Raw genomic sequence first — 8,745 nt, 5'->3', positions numbered from 1 at the left:
TCTCTCTCTCTCTCTCTCTCTCTCTCTTTCTCTCTCTCTCTCTCTGAAAGTATCTGTCATTACAGTATCGAAATGGTGTACATACACTTTTGACACGTAATACTTAAATAGTGGAGGAGATATTATGTTGCCGTGTGCTCGAACTCTGCAAGAAGTTAAAATTTTTTAGACTAAAACACAACTGGAACCCTAAGTAAGGCATGTGTAAAATTTGAATGAAATTGGTTGCGTAGTTCTCGAGTTTTAGGGATTCACACAGACAGACAGACGGACAGACAGACACACACACATTCTCATTTTTATATATATAGATATATATGCATACATATATAAAATACAAAGTGGGACAAGAATACAAAATATCCGGACAGTTAGGTGATACAAAAATCAGACAACAAAACACCCAGATAGACGATACAAAGAAAACAAGGCCAGGTCATTCAAAGTTTTCTTTCCTCAGTCGAGTACCAGATTATCTTCACAATTTCAGCTGATATATATATACAGACACACCCACACGTTTTTCCAAAAAACTCTTCCCATTTCTCCTTCATTCTCTCCACCTCACCCTTACCCCCCCCCCCCCCATTTATTCCCACATAGTAAAAATGGGATGGACTGTTACCACTTGAATGCTGATAAGCAAGGCAATGACATTAAGGAAAAGAAACCTAAGGGAAATAACTCTGGTGGACGTAAAGGGCTAGACTTGTTTTCTGTTTTCTCACTTCTGGGTTTTGTCTGGTTTGAGTCTTGTTTTTAAATTCTCTGCGACTCATAAACCAGATGTGATGTTTCCAGATCTCCAATAAAATAGAGGCTAAGCTTTTGTCTTCCATTCAGCTATGATTGACAAGTGTTAAATTGCTTTTTCACACTTGGAAAGTTCTTTAGCATCAAACCATCTTGTAACATGAATTGGTTGTTGAGACTATATTTATAATGGTATTTAAATAAAATATGTGTACTTCAGACAGGATGCAGTTAATTACATTTGAAACATTTTACACAGTATAATTAACTATAATATTACTAATGAAACATCTAGATGCCTTTGTGTTTCGGTCCAAACAAGTTTGCTTTTCATTTAAGTACGATTGTTCAATTGAAATTCTTCTTGTAATTGAACTTACTTCAAAGTATCTAATATGTGTTGTATGTTCATTTAGCAAAAGAGATATTGGCATAGAATAGTAATAGTAATAATAATAATAATAATAATAATAATAATAATAATAATATTTGTCTTGGTATAAAAGATGGGCTACAGCAAATATACTGCTTAATACCACAGATTTGCTTCTCAGTTGTTTGACCTTAACCAGTTGAGCATGTCCCTTGGTGGCTGACGATATGTGCATCTCTGATCACGAGCAGAGTTCTTTGAGAGGAGTTCTTTGGGGTTTGAATAATTCACCATTGGAAACATGGGTGTTTTGCTCAACATCCTTAAATAAACCTTATTCAAGGACCTTTTGAGTGGGATGGGCTACTCAACCTGAAAAAAATTCTAACTGGACCCCACCTGCGAGGTCATGTGTTGTTTATCTTGATATGAGATCACCATGTCACGCACATATGGTTGTGATGCATGTGCCTGGTGTACCCTTATCAGACGGGTAGTCATGATGGGTATATTGGGCTTTGTATATTTTACCCCAGTGTCACTTTGATGGCATGCACTGCTCTCTCACTCAATAATAATAATAATAATAATAATTTCTTTATTGACTACAAAAAGTTTACATCAAGAAAAACATTATGGCAGCACAGGACAAAACATTGAATGTGTGTGTGTGTGTGTGTGTGTATGTGTGGTTAGCCTAAAAAAAGCAAAAAAAATTAATGACGTGCAATCCTCAATAAAGATGGGAAGGTTCCTCAATAATCACAAGTAATCTTCAATGAGGAGGAGATGTTTAATGGCTGCTCATGGTAAAACCCCATAAAACCATGAGTACTCTGACTTCTGGGGTGGGTGCCGTTCTGCAGTTCCTCATCACCAATTGCAGACATGTGCTAAGGGCAGGCCCATTCACTAACATCATTCTAGCTTCTCTCATCCACCTTTCAACGAGGATTTTGAGAAGAGTTATGTCAACGTAATTGGAAGGAGAAAGTTGACAGACCCCGTGGTCATTAGTTATAACTTGCTTCTGAAAAAAGAAAATATATCCATATACAATCAATATGAGAAATGTGAAGAAAGAAGAAGAAGAAGAAGAAGAAGAAGAAGAAGAAGAAGAAGAAGAAGAAGAAGAGGAGGAGGAGGAGGAGGAGGAGAAGGAGGAGGAGAAGGGGAGGAGAAGGGGGAGGAGAAGAAGGAGGAGGAGGAGGAGGAGGAGGAGGAGAAGAAGAAGAAGAAGAAGAAGGAGGAGGAGAAGAAGAAGAAGAAAAAGAAGGAGGAGGAGGAGGAAAAAGAAGGAGGAGGAGAAGGAGGAGGAGGAGGGGGAGTGTGTGTGTGTGTGTTATTATGTTTGCATTTACACCACTCCAAAAATCTCTGTGCTATAATCAATGATATCATTTTCCCTGTAAAATCATTTGTTGGCTCTATATCCTTATAATCATTTGGGTATTTCTGCTGGTCTTCAGGCATGATTTCACCAAACTTTTGTCGCTTTGAAGTTCTCTTCAGCATCAAGGTTTCAAATCTTATTCTACCTAGGTCATTCTTCTTCCTGTTCTATCATGTCTGAGGTCCCTTACTTGGAAAATAAGCAAGATTATTTACAAAAATGGCATCCTGATGCAAAACGATGCCTCAGTGATATACTCATCTAACCCATGAACACATGATAGAACAGATGTAAAAATGAACATAAATAAATTGTCACAAGGAAGAAGGAGAGCAGCTGATTATATTGACCTCAGTAGCACCCTTCACAGCTTGGCTAAGGTTAATAATGCCACATGAAGTCAGCAGTTTGGTGAATTTATGTCTACTAATTGACAGGAAATTCCAGATTCCAGATTTGGAGAAAATGCATTAGTGAAGGTAAAACTAATCTAATATAAAATCTAAAAATAAGTGTTATAGAATAATCCACAGTAGCAGCTGCTTAGCACAGATGAATTTTTAACAATAGTGTTCAAACTTTTTTCTACCTCTTTTGTCTCTGTTCCTTTTCTTTCATGACTAAGAGCCATATACCCAAAATATCAATATACCGGAATAAATGTCACCTATTTCAAAAATAGATATATATTTATAATTTTAAAATAAATTACATTGCTGACAGCTTCTTCACACATATCATTTATTCACACAATACTTTTAAATATATTTTCTCTAAAGCAAAGAAAATACAAGGACACTATTCTGTTGCAATGTTGATAAAAAATAATTTGATTTAACAGACCAATATAGCAACACCAAGATCTAAGTTTGAACTTAAGACAGAATTTCTTCTGAAAAATTTATCTGAGTCAAGTGGTTCCTACTTGCTGTTTGCTTTAAAATAATAAATAAATGTGCCCTTTTAAAGCCTAGCCAGACTCATGGGCCCGGTTTCCCGGTTTCAATGGCGTATGTGTTCCCCAGCGGGACAGGACACCAGTCCATCGCAGTGTTACTCATTTTTGCCAGCTGAGTGGACTGGAGCAACGTGAAATGAAGTGTTTTGCTCAAGAACACAACCCATCGCCCGGTCCAGGAATTGAAACCACAATCTTACGATCATGCTGCTGACATCCTAACCACTAAGCCACGCACCTTCACTACTGTTTGTTTTATGTGACACATAATAGAGGAGAAATTTTACCTTCACCAATGAACCTTGTCCTTATAATCAGTTGGGTATTTCTGCTGGTCCACAAGCATGATTTCCCCAAACTTTTGTCTCTTTGAAGTTCTCTTCAGCATCAAAGTTTCAAATCTTATTCTACCTGGGTCATTCTTCTTCTTGTTCTATCTTGTCTGAGAACTATGAACACAAAATATCGCTTTCAAATTTTGCCACAAGGCCAGTAATTTCAGGGAATGGGACAAGTTGATTAGATCGACCTCAGTACACAACTGGTACGTATTTTATCAACCCTGAAAGGAGGAAAGGCAAAGTCGACTTTGGCAGAATTTGAACTCAGAACATTGAGACAGATGAAATACCACTAAGCATTTTGCCTGGTATTCTTTTATTTTTTTACTTGTTTCAGTCATTTGACAGTGGCCATGTTGGAGCACTGCCTTGAAGCTGGATGCCAATGATTCTGCCGGCCCGCCGCTTTCATAAGTATAAGATATTGATACACTGAAGTAAATGTCACAATGTCACATAGATCAAATAAAAAATGATAACCTTCAAAACCAAATGTGTGTGTGTGTACAGGGAGAGGGGGAGAGAGAGAGAAAAACAGACAAAAACAAATAATTTGGAATAAATGTTTTTTTGTCACCATGGTAATTGAAAAACAGTATACTACATTTTTCCATATATGGACAAATTGCTTCAAATATGATTATAAAATTCATTTTAGATATTTTATAGGTTAACTTTATATTATAATTTCCCAAAATATCAATTCTATTTATATTGATATATTTCAATACATGTGTAAATCTATTTCATTTCATGTGATACATTTGTAACCTAATTCCATTCCTTGTTTATCACATTAGTACAATCTACAATGTATCTCAGTTTATATACAAATCATATAGAATACACACACACAGACACATACATACTCTTTTACTTGTTACAGTCATTTGATTGTGGCCATGCTGGAGCAGCACCTTTAGTTGAACAGATCGACACCCAAGATTTATTCTTTGTAAGCCTATTGGTCTCTTTCGCCAAACCACTAAGTTACAGGGACAAACACACCAGCATTGGTTGTCAAGCAATGGTTGGGGGACAAACACAGATACACAAATATAGATATGCATATATATATAGGCCTAATGTTCAAAGGTCGTGCTTCACCACCTCATCCCAGGTCTTCCTGGGTCTACCTCATCCATAGGTTCCCTCAACCGCTAGGGCGTGGCACTTTTTCACACAGCTATCCTCATCCATTCTCGCCACATGCCCATACCAGCGCAAACGTCTCTCTTGCACACCACATCTGATGCTTCTTAGGTCCAACTTTTCTCTCAGGGCACTTATACTCTGTCTAGTATGCACACTGATATTACATATCCAGCGGAGTATACTGGCTTCATTCCTTGCAAGCTTACGCATGTCCTCAGCAGTCTTGGCCCATGTTTCACTGCCATGTAGCATGGCTGTTCGTGTACATGCGTCATACAGTCTGAGCAAGAGGCCCTTTGTCGCCAGCAGAGGTAAAAGCTCTCTGAACTTTGCCCAATCTATTCTTATTCTAGCAGCTACACTTTCAGTGCACCCATCCCCGCTACTGACTTGGTCACCTAGGTAACAGAAGCTATCAACTACTTGTTTTTCTTCCTGGAACGTGGCTGAAGTTGTTCTCTAGTCAGTTCAAATAAATGATAAAAAAAAAAAACATTATCCAGTGTATCCTTTCTTTTCTAAGATGGGAGATTTGGCTGCTGTTTCTAGCAGATCAAGTTACCATAGAAGTTCCCTTGCTAGGTAGTAGCTTTGATGACTGAAATGGATTTGCTGTCAGCATCCAGGTACAAATCCTAATTGCTTTTCCCCTAAGCCATTTCTCTTTCTAATCAATTGTGCTATATCTCTTTCTGTTCCTTCCTTAACGTGCTCCATCAATTTGATGTCTCTGCATTCACTTCTTTCTAGAGCATTTTTGCTTTCATACCCATAAGACTCAAGCAACTCTCTACCAGCCATTATCAATTCGACAAAATGAACATTAAAATGAAATCTTTATAGAAAACAAGTTTTAGCCTGAACTGATGTTGATTTGCCACTACCAACAACAACAACATAAGAGCTGCTGTCATTTATAATAATGCTGTCCATAACGCTAATTGTGGACTCTTCCATTTGGACTTTATAAATAGTATACTCCAATGTAGATTTACTCAGCCAAATGAGACAAAGCAAAATTATCATAAACTGCCTTTCAACAAATTTCTCTGTTTAGTCTTTGGCAACCTATATCTCTGATAGCTACTTCTGCAAATGATATAGGAGTTTTGCAAAATCATTATGTCGGTGCTGTGTTTTCAATGTGCTGATTACATTCCATAAACACTTTTTTCTAATGCCATCATGATACTCACAGACATACTACTTTGCAATCCAGAACATACCTTGTCTGATTCTCTTGTCACAGAAACATTGCCAGACCTCTTAACTTTGAACTTAGCTGCTTGACTGACCAATAGCTTCTCTTCTATCTTTTTGATATTCTTCCTTCTTCATTCCCCTTTCTTCAAATTTTCTAGATCTGTCTTAACTTTTATTTTATCTATTCTACTGACATTGTTACCTTCCATCTCCCTAATACCCTATTCCAGCCACAGATCTGGTCTGTGATCTGTCTTGAAGAAACTACCAACTGCCTTCCATCTTATAAATCTACATTTCTTTTTCACATCATTAGCTGATATTTCTTTCAACCTATATTTAGCCAAGGAATCTTCCATTTTTCATATCTTCCTCCTACAAATTGCTGTCTGCCTCTGAGACTATCAAGCCTAAATCCTGAAGTCACTGATCACTAGTTTATTGTCTATGTATCCACAACCAGCCACTTATCCCATTTCCTGGTGAGTATAATGTCTATCTCATTTACATGTTTGCTTGGTCAGTAGATTATCAGGTAGCTGGTCAATGTCCTAAGGTTAATATTGCAAATCCCTCTTCGATCCCTCCCCATTCCTTGTACTATATCCATAGCTTCCATCTACACCGGAGCATCCAACATGACAATACTTAACATTTTTATTAAAATCAACAGCTATAAAAATGAAGTTTTTGTCATTCATTATTGAAGTAATCTGTAAGAAGACTCCATAGAAACAGTCCTTTTTTGCTCATATATCTACTTCAGCAACTACAGTGCTGTTACCCACCCAGTTTACCTCAGTGGAATCTGATTAAGACTCCTCTCCATCTTGTACACAGCACACATATTACTTGCCTCTGTTTCAGCATTTCTACTTTTCAATATGGTAAATGTTGATAGTAGCAACACTGAAGTTTTATGCCTGACAGGAAGAGAGAAGTTTCCATTTTGTATGGTGTCAGTTTCTGCATCTAGAAGGAACAAAATTTGTGCAACTATCTCATAAAAATAATTTGCAAGTCAAGAAGATTCATTTAAATTTTTAATCAATTTGCATCCATGAAATTGTAATATAATTTTAGTTTTAAGAGAATATTAAAATCAATAAAAAAACAAGGAATTACTAACATTTTATATTAGCAATAAATCGCAATGATATTTCTGCAATTGTTAAAAAAAATTACAAATGTAATCAGGAACAAAACATTTTCATGGCTAGATGTTTAATTCTAGGAGGTAGTTTGTAAATCCTATGATAACCATTTTGTATGTAACAATCCAAGAAGTATTGTATCGGTACAATAAGCATATATACTTTTGCATTATTTTGTTCTTCCACTAGTTTCAGATAGGCCACAATTCAATGTCTTCAAGATTATCGGTCAGTTCTGTTGATCTGGTAAAAATAGAAAAGCAACGTTGACTTGCAAGTAACGGAAGTAATCAAAACACAATTACCAGGAATTATTTCAGTATGATATAGTGATCTACAGGTGTGCATGCACACGTACACACACATACACACACACACACACACACACATTAATCTTTATCTTTATGTCAAGATATAGAAAATCAATTTAACATTAAACTGAAGGATTATTCAATAGGTTTTCGTAAATTTTACAAAGAAGAGGTTGACAATGACTTATGCGTGTGTATGTGTGGGTGTATGTTATCCAAAAAACCTGAAAGCATCGCCTGTGGTGTGTCCGTATGGAAAGATTGTCGCTCATCTGCTTCGCATTGTAAAGTTAAAGATATTGGAATACAATGATTACTTAAAGAACTGTATTTACATACGTTATATACGTTGAGGTAGGGGTCTCTGAAAGGGGTCTCAGAGAGTAATGTCCCTGCCTTCCTGAGCTAGTTTTCCAAGGCCTTGGTCTTGGGACCACTCATTTCTAGAAACTGAGGTTGGGGGTAAGCAAGGGCATGCCCCCCACAGAAAATCCAGCTCCAAAATAGCTTCATGATAGCAAAGGATAATGGGCACCAGCCAGCCCAAAGGTTGGAGTGGGCTGCACCTGCCTACCTTGGTTGCTATGGGATTGAGTTAGATCTGGCCACCCCCGTTAATGGGGACAAAACCCGGATTTAAACCACTGGATGATGATGATGATGATGATGATGATGATGATGATGATACATTATGCCCAATTTTATAGACTTAATACACAGCACTTTGCCTCTTTCTCTCTCATTCTTCGCCTTATTCTCTTATTCTCTCTCCTTTTTCTTCCTCTCTTCGCCTTTCCCTTCAACTAATGTGAAAGCGTTACAGACGGGCTAAGTAACAGCATGAAACATGGATGCTAAATGAGGATGCCAATGAGGATGCATACTATTGGATTGTCTGGAAAGTTCGTGCCGATTTATAGTAGCTTACCTTTTGACTTATTTGCCATGAAACTACCTCAATTCTGGGAAGAGGGTATTTTCAAGTTAAAGGAAAGACGGAGACGCATTGTGCAACAAAATGGTTCATATTTGGTTGATTAAAAATGTAATGGTAACTTTTTATTGACCTTTTTTTTTCCTTTAAAAATCGGCATGAACTTTCCA

The sequence above is a fragment of the Octopus bimaculoides genome, chromosome 27 (genome assembly GCF_001194135.2).
Source record: "Octopus bimaculoides isolate UCB-OBI-ISO-001 chromosome 27, ASM119413v2, whole genome shotgun sequence".
Taxonomy (NCBI): Eukaryota; Metazoa; Mollusca; class Cephalopoda; order Octopoda; family Octopodidae; genus Octopus; species Octopus bimaculoides.
Note: the sequence above shows the minus strand (reverse complement) of the source record.